Genomic DNA, 14,901 nt, shown 5'->3' on the forward strand with positions numbered 1-14,901 from the left:
TTAAACGTCATCGTCTCATGATTCCTTGAATCCTTAGGATTAGTTAACTAACAAAGGTTAACTGTTCTTATACCCTAAGGCCTTCTCTGAACTTCCTCCAACCTAACAAAGGTCAACTGTTCCCATACCCTAAGGCCTTTGTAGTGGGAATTTTTATTATTATCATCCTTATTATTATCCTTATTATGTCTTTCATATGTTTAAACCAAATGCTTCTTATTTCCTCTTGTTGTGCTTTTACCATTATTATTCTATTATATTCTCTTATGAGTTTCCCAGTCTCTGCAAGGCCACAGCTGTTTCAGCAGACTGGGAGACTCATACACAGTCAGACACATCACGAACTTCCCTGCTCTGAGAACCGTTATGCTATCTACTCAAGGCCACTGGGTGTCTCATCAACAATCTGACTGTGTGAACCCAGATTGTTCTCTTTCCCACTCCTTTTCTATATAACCTTTGCTTTTCCATTGTTCTGCGCACTCTCGCGCAGACTATTTTATACTCTGTGCGACTTGTGACATATTTATATTATTGTATCGTGTATTTGAAGCTTCAAATAAATAACCAAAAGACAGCTTTGCTTGATTCACCATTTATTTGTATTGTTCATTTGACTTGTACTCTCCAGCTGTGTTTGGGCCCTAGATTTCCATAACAAATGGCGTTGTCGGCAGGATCTCTGTATGTTTGATCGGGGAAACCTCTGGACGCTGGTGGCTGCTAGCTCCGGGATCTTGGATCCTCCTCTACCCCGACATAAAACGTACGGGACGAGGGGACCAGCGCGAGGGGTGGAACCGATTGACTTCACGAGATCCAACGAACTCAAAGGGCTTTCAATACTCGGTGAGATGTGCAAAGTCTAAATTGTTTAAAGTTAAACGTAATTAAAACTCCATGACATCAGGAGAGGGACTGCTCGAAAACAGAGATATTTGGCATATCTAGCATCGACGGATGAAAAATAGTGTTTTGGTGACACGGAGTGTTTTGGTGACACTTTAATAGTGTTTTGGTGACACGGAGTGTTTTGGTGACACTTTAAAAGACTTTGCTATGGGGGCAAAGCAGGGGGGGGGGTATGTACAGCCTCCTGAGGGTCCGATAGTTGATGTCATGCGAGCAAAATATGGTGAAGAAAGTCTGGCTAAATTAAATATATGGACGGAAATGTTCGGATTTCCTAAGGGAGGTTCTTTGAGTAAATTAAAAATCAAAAACCTAAGAGATAAATTACAAGAGTATGGAGATGGGATGAAAAAGAAGAGTACAATTAAAGTAAAAGACTTGGAAAAACTGGACACTCATAGAAAGTGTTTATAATACTGGGGAGTAAAAAAAAGGCAGTTGGCCTTGGGGATTAAATAAAATATTAAGGTTGAAAATGAATGTGAAGAAAAGAAATACATTATTTCCAAAAGACATGTAAACCCCAGACATCTCTGTGTCCTTCCATTGCAGGCCTGAATGACCTCTCCTCGACTGGGTATCCCTTCCCTCCTCCGGCGTACAACCCTGGCAATCTGGTTGGAACACCTCAACCACCTCCACTACAAGCCCCAGCCATGCAGTCAGCGTCAACTCCAAGCTCGACAACAGCGGGATAAACAAACCCGATGCCCTAGGAGACCAAGCAGGTGTTTGGGAAACAAACCTCAGTAATGCCTTTCTCAACGGACTCACAGACACAGCGCAAGCTAAACAAAATGCTGGCCGCTCACAATACCGAGGGAGAGGCAGAGGAGGTTTTCAGAGGCAGAGGACAAGAAGCAAGACGTTCATTTGAAGAAAGATGTTTCCAAGTGTGGAAGTGTTGAACATTGGATTATGGGACTGCTCACAGAACACTGGAGTGGAGGCAGAGGGGGACAGCAGGGAAGGGGCCCAATCGAGCGAGATGGAAATTCAGCCAGCAGCATCAAACCAGGGAAGTGACACACACACACACACGCATCATACATGCTATTGAGAAATTAGAAGAATTAGAGGACATGTCTGTAATTAAAAAGGGTACATATTTGAAATATGACAGTGAATGTTTGCGTTAAGAAATGTCCCACACATTTTTGGTTGATTCTGGGGCTACACATTCTGTGGTAAAAAAGGGTAGATTTGCCTGAATGCAAATTTAGTGATAGATTTATTCATGTGCTGGGTTTATGAAAAGGAGAAGTTTCTGTACCACTTCAGAGTGGAGATAACGGTGTTGACAGTAATCCATTTCCCACATCAGTAAAAAACAGTTATTTTATCATCTGTCTGCCCAATACATTTACTGGGCAGAGATCTGGTTCTCCGGTTCGGCTTGGACCTCATTTTTCCACAAATGAGGGTCTTAAAGTCCGACAGCCATCTCCTACGATGGTTCAAAAAGTGTCATTTGATGATAAAGAACTGGTGAATGTGTATCAATGGGCTGCTGACATATCCTGATTTTCAGGAGTTGTTGCGTTTGACTGGTCAACGTGGTTTTCCACCTGCTGTGTGGAAACTTCTCATTTTGCATTGTACTGCTAACGTGGTTGAAAGATCCGTGTAAATGCTATGATGAGAGTTTTACTGTTAGAATGTGTGAATGATGAGCTCATATTTAAAAATGTATTGGAATTCGCTGGGTAGCACTATCTCTGTTAGACTCACACACACACAAGACACAACCAGCTGTGTCAAATCCCAGGGGCGGTCCACACATTTCACTAGCCAGGGGGCCCCACTGATAAATGGAGGGATTTGGGTCCAATCGTTAAAGATTGGGAGTCAGTCACTGATTGGGCACCTACACACACAGAATATGTCATGTACTCTATGTCACGTGACGTGTATCAAAGGAAAATGTGCACGAACGTAGCCGTTCTGCGCACATTGCTGTTGGTTGAGGATAAGGTAATTCTCATATCTCTGAGCTTCCTGCCGCGCTTTCAGATGTGCCATACTCACTCTGGGCAGCTCACAGATATGACGTAGGGTTAATGTCCACGTTCACGTACCGTACTCATTGAAACGTGAAGCTGTTGATGGCCAGTGTTTACCTCTCTGCTTAAACAAGGGGTCATTATTCCGTGTAACGATTCCAGTGTTTCCTGTCAAAAAGATCAGAGACAAACCTCCTGACGAGTGGAGATTTGTCCAGGATTTACGATGTAAATGCAGCTGTGCATGCACGCTCGTCCGGAATTCTTATCTGATTATTTCCCAAGTTCCAGCCTCTGCAACATTTTTACTGCCATAGATGTCTCAAATGCATTTTTTCCAGTGTTCCGGTACACAAAGACAGTCAATTTTTGTTCACATTTGAATATAATGGTAAACCTTACACATTCACACGTTTGTGTTAAGGCTAAATGTTAAAAAAGTCACTAAGCAACAGATGATGTCATTCTTGCGTATGTGTTCATAACACACGGCTGTCGTTATGCTTGCTGTGATGTTACCTTAGTCCGTTCTCTGCTTGTAATTATGCCGTTACAAGCTTCAAAGTTGTATTTATCATCTGAATTTGCCGAAACAAGTTTAATATTCTGAAAGCCAATACTTTGAAGATGTATAAGTGAGGTGTCTTGAGTAGTCAAAATTACCTACAAATCATTGTACACACGTGTACATATTATTCTATTTTTATGCAGCTCTGTGTGATTTTGTAGCTACAATTCAGACTAATACACTACCAGAAGTGGAATAAGTACTCAGATATTGTAGTGAAATTAGAAGTACTCAGATATTGTATTTGAGTAAAGGAATAAGTACTCAGATCTTGTACTTGAGTAAAAGTAGAAATACCAGAGTGTTACAGTAACAGTCCTGCATTCAAAATGTTCTTCAAGTAAAAGTAGAAAAGTATTATCAGAATATAGTGAAAGTAAAGACAGTAAAAGTAGTCGTTGTGCAGATTGGTCCATTTCAGAATAATATATGTGATATGTTTTATAATGATTGATCATGAAAGTGTTCTCAAAGCTGGTGAAGGTGCAGCTAGTTTGAATGGCTTTGTATTCTGCAGGGTAGCTTGTGGATTCACTCCAGGTGGAACTAAAGTCTGATTTAACACTTGATTATATTTCACATCATTCATCCACATCTGTGAAGTAACTAAAGGTATTAATACATGAAGTGAAGGAAAAGTACACCATGTACCTATGACTTATGTTCACTTCCAACCTAAAAGGACCTAAAAAATAGTAATCAATAATGTATTGAAAAGTTATTTGCTGATTGGTTTTTATATCGGCTCAGCCAGGTTATATGGGAGGCCCAGTCTACGTACACTCTAACAACAAATGCCTTGGCTTAACAAAGAAAATCAAGGCAATAGGTTGCATCGATGGTTATTGAGTTAAGACAACTTCTATTGAAATGTTGGTAAAGCAACAAAGTTATTTGGGTTAGGGGAGAAGGCTTTTCCTCTGCAATCAGAGGTGTTTTCAATTACCACTCACTTAATAATTGGTAGCATAAACACACGTTTTTAAGTTGATTACTCCAAAAGTTCCAACTTGTTTTACCGTATGATTTAAATCTAATCTTAAATTGTATGTACTTAATTACCACATGTTGAACATGAACACATGTTTTTAAGTTGACAACTATTTATAAATTAAGTTGCTCCAAATAATATTGTATCAATAGGGTTTTTCTCTTAGCTTTTTCATGTTTTTGCCTTTAAAGAAAGAAATTAATTGATTCCACAACAAAAATATTAGGCAATTTGTTTTTTTTTTAACTACAGGTGTTTATTTCAACACATGATGTTTCAAAAGGAGAGACTTCATTTAGTTTGAATATTGCCTGAAGACGGTTGACGTAATTTCCATTGTGTGCACACCTACTGTAGACCGGACTTAAAGACAGACAGGTTTTTATTGTTTGGACTTAAAAGACGTTCCTCTGACCAACGCTGACCTCATTTTGTATGTTGATGGGTCTGCCTCTCGCGACCAAGGGGGCACTAATTTATTTGTTTGTTTTTTTTTTGTGTTTTTTTTGTTTTTGTTTTTTTCTGTTGTTTCAGATTCTGCTGTACTCCGTTCTGGACCGCTTCCATGTCACCTCTCAGCACAGGCAGCAGAGCTCATCGCACTAACTGAAGCCTGCACGTTTGCAGAAGGCAAAACCGTGACTATTTACACTGACTCACGATATGCTTTCGGGGTAGTACACGATTTTGGGGCTATTTGGAAGTGTAGACAATTTCTGAAATCTGATGGCAAACCAGTACTTAACCATGTACTGGTTGCAGGCTTACTAGACGCCATTCTGCTCCCATCTGAGGTTGCAGTCTGTAAATGTGCCGCACACGCAAGCAGTACAGACCCAGTTTCCCTAGGAAATGCGTCTGCTGACTCAGCCGCAAAGGCAGCTGCTCTGATTCCTCTCGCACCTCACGCACACTCATTTGTTAAAATCCCTGTCTCCTCCTTTACTGACAAAATGTCATCACTAACTTCCATGCAGCAGCTAGCTACGCCAGTTGAGAAAGCTCAATGGAAGGCTGCTGGGGCTGTTTTTTGGGTTGGCCCAAATTCCAATCCATGTCTTCCCAGACATTTTTTCCCTCATTTCGCTAAGTTGACACATGGGTGGGATCATGTGTCAAAAGGGGGGATGTTAGAGTCTATAAATCAGGAGTGGTTCACAAGGGGGTTCACAGTAACAGCTCAAAAGCACTGTGAAGCATGCTAATCTGCATCATGCAAAATTACAAACTAGCAAAATGCTGTGCAGACACAGGTCTGTCATGGACACAAGCTCTGCCCATTGTGCTGATGTACATGAGGATGCGGAAAAGAACACGGAGTCAACTCAGCCCATTTGAAATCCTATGCTAATCCAGATTGGACTCAAGGCTCCAGGATGTCCTCCTCCCTCCACAACTGTGTGTGAGGATGCTATGTTGTCATATTGTGTTAACCTATCATCCACTTTAGCGACTGCCACTGGTCCGCTTCACCGCCTTCAACCGGGCGACTTCGTGCTGGTCAAGGATTTCCGGAGAAAGAGCTGGAAATCCAATCGTTGGCAGGTCCCTACCAGGTGCTTCTCGTCACCCAGACAGCGGTCAAGGTCGCCGAGAGAGCTACATGGGTCCACGCCAGCCACTGCAAGGTCGTGGTCACAGGAAAGGAGAAACGATAGAAACAGATGACAACAAGTGACATGTCCAAGTCACCAACAGATGACAACAAGTGACATGTCCAAGTCACCAACAGATGACAACAAGTGATGTCCGAGTCACCAACAGATGACAACAAGTGACATGTCCAAGTCACCAACAGATGACAACAAGTGATGTCCAAGTCACCAACACATGACAACAAGTGACATGTCCAAGTCACCAACAGATGACAACAAGTGACTGTCCTCACCACAGTGACAACAAGTGATGTCCAGTCACCAACAGATGACAAGTGATGTCCACACCAACAGATGACAAAAGTGATTCCAAGTCACCAACATGAACAATGATGTCCAGTCACCAACAGATGACAACAAGTAGTCACCAACAGATGACAACAAGTGATGTCCAGTCACCAACAGATGACAACAAGTGATGTCCAAGTCACCAACAGATGACAACAAGTGACGTGTCCAAGTCACCAACAGATGACAACAAGTGACGTGTCCAAGTCACCAACAGATGACAACAAGTGACGTGTCCAAGTCACCAACAGATGACAACAAGTGACGTGTCCTAGTCACCACCAGCACCACACTTGCACTACATACACCAAAACACACTACACACAAGGTGTCACGAGCGAGTGCCAGCTGAGCGGTTCCATATGCTCTCTGGTTCCTCGTTTGTGTTATCAGTGTGCGAAGTCTGACGGTCCGTGTCACGAAATCGACCGAGAGAATACACTCACACACTCCATGGAACATTTCCCCCTCGTGATGAGGGCTCGCCTGGAGAGACGACAACGCAACCGTGAGCAATGTGAATGCTACTGGAGAGCCTGGACAATCATAGAATGGTTCCTCTGCATACTTGCCATGATAGTTGTGTTAGGACTAGTCCTATATTTATGTATCCATTTCAGCACACAGCATGTCAGCCAAAATCGAGGTATCTAAGAGGTACATGGGGAAAGCAGGGCGAACCACATTTATTTTATTTTGTTGTCTGTATGTATGTATCCGGCGCCGACCCGTGTGGCACATTTTACATAGACATCGCGCCCAAAACTCAGACCCGGAAAAACGTAAGCAACCTTTGACGCCACTATTGACATCCATAGGTACATCTACATTTAATCTATACATAGGCGATAACGACCATAGCAACATTGATGTGGGTCAGACCAGTATGGGATCACCGGTAACGTCTGGTGGCACACTCTGAGATCATTCTTGCAGGCCGCAGGACTAAATGGGTCATGTTATGCATGCACTCTTTTCCCCCAGGACTCATCAATGTCCGTGCCAGTTCGTCCGCGCTCTCTGACCCAGGTTGAACACCTCTGCGCGTTTATGGCTCTGACGAGGCCCATCAAGGGTGAAGACAGCGTAACCGAGTGGCGTTATGCTAGGCAGCTTCCCCCACCATGCAGCAATCGGTCTGACTCCTCTTTGCGTGCATCCACGCTTGACACCACATACGCAAAGTACCAACCCGTCAGCCATGTGCACCCCAGTCATTTGAGAGGGATGAAACACAACCTCTGCATCCAGAGAGTTTACCACAAAACGTCTTTAACACCACCTTATTTTTCCTAGGCACTACTACTGGTTGTACTCGCATCCTACGGAACACATGCGGTGACGGTGCTTACAAAATCTCGTATTGTCACATATCTGGTGCCCCTGAGAGAATCCTTTCTAACGTAGCATTCCCTGATGTTAAACATATTTCCCTCCAACTGGCCTGGCCCAGTGATGCTGGGTTTAGCGCGCCAGAAGATTACGTTTGGTTGTGCGGCAACAAGCTCTATCAAGTTCTGGCTCCCCTTTGGATAGGGACATGCACTCTAGTGGATTTGAATCCAGCAGTCACTGTACTCACGTCCTTAATGCACACGACACATCATTACCCAGAGTTCCAACACCCCGACCACCACAAGGTAAAAAGAGATATGACGTCCGCTGGAGCTAAATTCATGGGTGGCCTGTTCCCATGGTGGGGTACAGTAAACAATGCCCATAAAATAGATACCTTACACGTCCGGCTAGAGAACTCACTTAGGAGAGGACGCAAGGCTTCCAGGCTTTGACCCCATTCATAATAGCCTCTAGGAACATGCTCATGCAGCACCAATTCGCTCTTGACCTTTTGTTCGCCTCAAAGGGTGGCCTGTGTCATGTGATCGGTGACTCCTGTTGCACTTACATTCCCGACGCCACCAAGAACATCACTGACACCGTGCTGCATCTTAACAACCTGTTAGCTTTCGTTCAGTATACTACTATTCCATTACAAGACAATCCTTTGCGCCACAGTGAGATAGATCAGCTAGAATCAGAAGAGTCTGATTCCGATTTATCAATATAATCATGTGTGTATCTCCTCTTTTATGCTTACATTATATTGGAGTCTGTCCTCCACAAAAACAGCCAGTTTTCTATGATATATTTGTGATGTGTTTACTTAAACCAGCGATGGAGTGTATTCATTGATGTGTTATATCAGTCTATCCTATCATTTGTTTTTTCTATTGATCAAGTATGATCAAAAGGGGGGAATGTAGTGGAATTTTATTATTATCATCCTTATTATTATCCTTATTATATCTTTCATATGTTTAAACCAAATGCTTCTTATTTCCTCTTGTTGTGCTTTTACCATTATTATTCTATTATATTCTCTTATGAGTTTCCCAGTCTCTGCAAGGCCACAGCTGTTTCAGCAGACTGGGAGACTCATACACAGTCAGACACATCACGAACTTCCCTGCTCTGAGAACCGTTATGCTATCTACTCAAGGCCACTGGGTGTCTCATCAACAATCTGACTGTGTGAACCCAGATTGTTCTCTTTCCCACTCCTTTTCTATATAACCTTTGCTTTTCCATTGTTCTGCGCACTCTCGCGCAGACTATTTATACTCTGTGCGACTTGTGACATATTTATATTATTGTATCGTGTATTTGAAGCTTCAAATAAATAACCAAAAGACAGCTTTGCTTGATTCACCATTTATTTGTATTGTTCATTTGACTTGTACTCTCCAGCTGTGTTTGGGCCCTAGATTTCCATAACACCTTCTCTGAACTTCCTCCAACCCCGAAGCAAGCCCACTCAAAATGAATACAGCCATTGACAATTCAGAACGACCACCGTCCCTCCAACCGTGCGACCCAACTCAGTAACACACATCCTATATATCAGGTGACATTAAAATGAATATACCAGAAATACGCTGTATTAAACTTTCTGCTATAACACGTTACTTTGTTGAACGTTTTTGTCACTTCATGCCCTCAAGAGGCATTTTGTTTAATTATTTTCAGGGCTCGACATTAAGGATGGCCCGATGGCCCCGGGCCATCTAGCATTTAGCTTGGGCAATGAAGCCTCACCTGCTGGTTGCCCGATCGAGCAATCTATTATGCCAGTATTATGCAGCTCGCGGATCCAGTAATGAGTGACCCGACAGTAAAACTAAACATCTATAACTATTTTAGGTAGTTTGAGAGGTAATTAAAATAGCTACGTGTGATATTCTAACCTGAAGTGTGTGTTTTGTCCGCTCACCGCTGCATGTGATTATGCAGAGCTGCGTGTCGAGTCTCGACACGTTAGCAGCAGCTGATCTCTCTCTCCCGTCAGATTAGACTTCACTCGCGTTTATGTCCATATCGATCAGATCCAGCTAGTTCTAGCTAATGATAGACTACCTGCTTATTAAAAGACACCTAAACAATAAGTGTCGCTATGCAACTGGATGAGGCCACAAAGTATAGCGCAGCATTATGCATTTGTTTACATGCCCACCGGAACCCTGAGGCATTACCAACAGATCAACGCACAATCAACCCATACAGGACATCTCTTTCTCCACATTAAGTGTTAGACATTAGAGTTGACTATTCTTGTCTGTCACATAAGTGGCGCAACTGAATACTACCCGGACAATGAATCGAATGCAACCACATTTTCGCGGGAATTTCAGTTTGTTACGGATTCTGATGCTGAATACCATCCATCCATCTTCTCCCGCTTATCCGTGGTCGGGTCGCGGGGGTAGCAGTTCCAGCAGAGAGCCCCAAACTTTCTTTTCCCTGGCGACATCAACCAGCTCTGACTGGGGGATCCCAAGGCGCTCCCAGGCCAGCGAAGAGATATAATCCCTCCACCTGGTCCTAGGTCTACCCCTTGGTCTCTTCCCAGCTGGACGTGCCTGGAACACCTCCCTAGGGAGGCGCCCAGGTGGCATCCTAACTAGGTGCCCGAACCACCTCAACTGGCTTCTTTCGACGCGAAGGAGGAGCGGCTCAACTCCGAGTCCCTCCCTGATGACCGAACTTCTCACCTTATCTCTAAGGGAGACACCAGCCACCCGGCGGAGGAAACCCATCTCGGCCGCTTGTATCCGCGATCTCGTTCTTTCGGTCATGACCCATCCTTCATGACCATAGGTGAGGGTAGGAACGAAAATGGCCCGGTAGACAGAGAGCTTTGCCTTCTGGCTCAGCTCCCTTTTCGTCACAACGGTGCGGTAAAGCGACTGCAATACCGCTCCCGCTGCTCCGATTCTCCGGCCCATCTCACGCTCCATTGTTCCCTCACTCGAGAACAAGACCCCGAGATACTTGAACTCCTTCACTTGGGGTAAGGACTCATTCCCTACTTGGAGTGGACAGTCCATCGGTTTCCTGCTGAGAACCATGGCCTCAGATTTGGAGGTGCTGATCCTCATCCCAGCCGCTTCACACTCGGTTGCGAACCGATCCAGTGAGTGCTGAAGGTCGCAGACCGATGAAGCCATCAGAACCACATCATCTGCAAAAAGCAGTGGTGCAATCCTTAGTCCACCGAACTGCAGACCCCCCCCCCCACGACTACGCCTCGAAATCCGATCCATGTATATTACAAACAGGATTGGTGACAAAGCGCAGCCCTGGCGGAGGCCAACCCTCACCGGAAATGGGTCCGACTTACTGCCGAGGACCCGGACACAGCTCTCACTTTGGGAGTACAGAGATTGGATGGCCCTGAGTAGAGACCCCCTCACCCCATACTCCCGCAGCACCTCCCACAGTAACTCCCTGGGAACCCGGTCATACGCCTTCTCCAAGTCTGCTGAATACATAATGATCACATAATTTAAAGTCAGAGTGTATTACAATGTTTCTTAGTCCACCAAAGCAAGGTGAACAACCTGGAAAGAAGAGAAAGACTGAGCTGCAGCCCCCCCCCCCGAAAAAAGAGAATCAAAGTCATAGGTATGTGCCCAATAATATTTTCTTCAAAGTAAATATTCAATATTTTTTCTTCAAAAGTAAATATTTTCTTCATAAGTAAATATGGGCATAACATGTTTTAATAGATAATTTTTTTATGGTGGTCCAGAGACAGGAATATAATTTCACATTTGTTATGATATAAATGTTTTTTTATGGTGGTCCAGAGACAGGGATTATAATTTGACATTTTGTATGTGTTTGCAGATGTGCTCATCAAGCACCTGGAGAAAAGATTCCAAGATCTCCAGAAAGGGAGTGTCCCTTCAAAATGTTACATCTTCAACCCCAGTCAGTGGCCCTCTGACAGACAGAGGGCCATTGAGTCGTTGAATCAGCAAACACAAACACAAACAAGAAGAAGTGAAATTAAGAATAAAATTGAAATTGTACAATATAATATTGTGGTGGTTCATCTTATAATTCTAGAGAATGCACCAGACAGCATCTAAGACCTGCAGGTCCCCCAAACCTTTCGTGAGTCATTTCGTCCGCGCGCATTTTTCAGGGCCATCTCTATTGGACTCAGGGCCATCTGTAAATTAGCTTAGATGGCCCACAGGGCCATCTCCCAAAATCCTTAATGTCATGCCCTGATTTTGCTTAATTTTTAAATTTTCAAGCTACGAGATGTTTTCCTACGTTTCTCATGAAAAATGATGTCCATGAAGTGTAGGGTTTGGGAATTATGGCAGGTTTAAAAAAAAAAATGAAGGCGGATTTCAAGCACTCTAAGCTTGAAATCCGAGCTGCGCAATGCACACTAATGTTCAAATCTGAAGGAGGCCTCTTTACCAAGGTCTGAACAATGTTTAATATTTCTAATAGTATGAATCTGATTTAAAAGTTGTTTAATATGAATAATGTCGGAAAGATGAACATTTTAAAGTTGGAATGAGGTTTCTGAATATTTTTCAAGTCTGAAGAGTTTCTCCATTGACTTCCATGTTAAAAATGTGATGAATTATGGGATATATCTCGGGAGCTGAACGTTTTGATGTTTGAACGGAGTTTCTGCGATGTGGAATGTGGGAGAAGAAGACGGACAAAATAACCGGGCGGAATAATAACAAAGAATTTTGTGCGTAGAAGAACAAGTAGCTGGAATGCTGTATCAGCATTCCCACTAAATTATGAAAAAAACTGCATAGTATAGTATGTTGAAAATATATCAAAAAAAGACATAGTATAGTAGTATGTCTAATCTTGCTAAAATAACTAGATAGTATAGTATGAAAAACTTTAGAACATAAGCCTAAAATAGAAGAAAAATGACATAGCATAGATAGTATGTCGAGAATATCTGAAAGAGAACATCATAGTATATTTGAAAAATGTCCGAAAAACTATAGGTTACTTACGTAACCCCAGTCCTCAGTGTAACATGAAGTGAGATGTCTCACTATGGGATGCGCCTCATCACGGAGCAAACAGAAGCATCAATCTCATTACGCCAATCCTGATTGGCTGGTGATCTTGACGTCAGCGTCAGGGGAAATCACCCCCTATAAGTAGCTTGCGCCACAACGCATGCGTCATTCAAAATAAGCACCTCTTCTCGCTTCACCATAGCAAGGAGGGCCGTCTGGTGAGACATCTCACTTCATGTTACTCTGAAGTCTGGGGTTACGTAAGTAACCTATAGTTCTCATTCATAACACTCCGTTCGATGTCTCACTATGGGAAATTGTAGCTCCCGTATTGTCAGACGAGCTTATCTCGAAAATCACCGATCAACCAGAATTGAACAGGTAGAGTCCCGACTCAACAAGGTGCCCAGCACTGCTCGGGCCACGCTTGGAGCGGAGACGTCTAGCCTGTAAAAGCGGACAAAAGTGAGCGGCGAGGACCAGCTCGCCGCTGCACAGATGTCTTGGATGGAAACACCCTTGAACAAAGCCCAGGATGTAGCCAGGCCCCGAGTCGAGTGAGCCCGCAGACCCGAAGGTGCTTGCAAATTCTGACTCGTATAGGCCAAAGCAATCGACTCCACGATCCAGTGGGATAGTCGTTGCTTAGTAACAGGCTTACCCGTGTGAGGGTTAGCCCAGGACACGAAGAGTTGGTCATTAAGACGAAGCTCTTTTGATCTGTCCATATATGTGTGTAAAGCCCGGACTGGACACAACAGATCCTGCTGCTGCTCCCCGGAGGAAACCAGCTGCGGAGGAAATGCCTCAATGTCAATTGGGGTACACGAACCAACCACCTTTGGTGTAAAGGCAGGGTTGGCTTTCAACAACACTCTCGTTTGCCCTGGGGCGAACTGAGTGCATGAGGGATGTACAGACAGTGCATGGATATCACTGACCCGTTTAGCGGATGCCAGGGCCAGTAACAGCACTGTCTTGAGTGACAGATGTTTCATGTCAGCTCCTTCCAGGGGTTCAAATGGGGTCAATTTGAGCCCATTTAAAACCACTGCCAGGTCCCATAAGGGCACCAGCGACCTGGAGACAGGGAGGAGCCTGCGAGCTCCCTTCATAAAACGGCAAACCAAAGGATGTTGGCTAGCCGTCTTACCCTCAAAGCCCACATGGCATGCAGCAATAGCAGCCAGGTACACCTTGATCGTGGAGAAAGCTCTGTGTTTATCGATCAAGTCCTGTAGGAATGATAAAATCACCCCGACAGGACATTGAAAAGAGATGTGCCCTTCTTGAAGGCACCACTCCTCAAACACCCTGCACTTACAGTCGTAAAGAGACCTGGTGGAGGAAGCTCTCGCACTCTGAATAGTGTTTATCACCTTCTGAGGGAGTCCCACTGTATTCAGATTGTACCACTCACGGGTCAGGCCCATAGTGCCCCGCGCTCTGGGCGTGGGTGAAGGATCGCCCCCCCCGCCTGAGACAATCTGTCCCTGCGTGGTGGGGGCTGCCATGACTGCCCGCACAACAGCTGATATATCTCCGCCAGCCCGTACGTTGCGGGCTAGGGCGGAAACATCAGAGTAAGTGTGTGGTGTTGCTCCTTCACTCTGGCCAGAGTTGGGGGTAACAGAGCCAGGGGTGGGAACGTGTACAGAGGACCCGGAGGTCAATCGTGTACGAGTGCGTCCCCGCCTAACAGTGCGTTTAAATCGTGCATTAAAGAGAACAGCTGTCATTGAGCATTTTTTCTTTATGCGAACAGATTTAACGCGGCTCCGCCGTAACGCACCCACAGCGGACTCACGATCCTTGGATGTGGAGTCCAGTCTGCATAGAGTGGTGCACCTCTGGACAGTAATTCTGTCCCGAGGTGCATCACTCCCGGTACCTGTGTCGCTCTCAGAGAGAGGAGACGTCTGCCGCTCCAAGGGATCAGTTTGTGAGCCAGTGAGAGCGGACCACGCAACCTCCCTTGGCGGTTCATACACGATATCGTGTTGTCTGTCCTCACGAGGACATGGTGTCCTCTGAGAGAAGGCAGGAAGCGTTTTAGGGTGGGGAACACCGCTAAAAGCTCCGGGTAATTTACGTGCGCCCGCTGGAGGTCTCTGCTCTAGAGACCTCTCACCGG

The 14,901-nt window shown here is 44.6% G+C and overlaps 1 long non-coding RNA gene across 1 annotated transcript; it reads left to right on the forward strand.

Annotated features, from left to right (window-relative positions):
* The first annotated feature begins 147 nt into the window (after positions 1 to 147).
* Positions 148 to 4,266, forward strand: LOC139434236 (uncharacterized). Its single transcript, XR_011643619.1, has 2 exons — positions 148 to 849; positions 1,465 to 4,266. It is a non-coding gene; the product is annotated as an uncharacterized lncRNA (long non-coding RNA).
* Positions 4,267 to 14,901: the final 10,635 nt, after the last annotated feature.

This window comes from Pseudochaenichthys georgianus, chromosome 8, assembly GCF_902827115.2.
Source record: "Pseudochaenichthys georgianus chromosome 8, fPseGeo1.2, whole genome shotgun sequence".
Taxonomy (NCBI): domain Eukaryota; kingdom Metazoa; phylum Chordata; class Actinopteri; order Perciformes; family Channichthyidae; genus Pseudochaenichthys; species Pseudochaenichthys georgianus.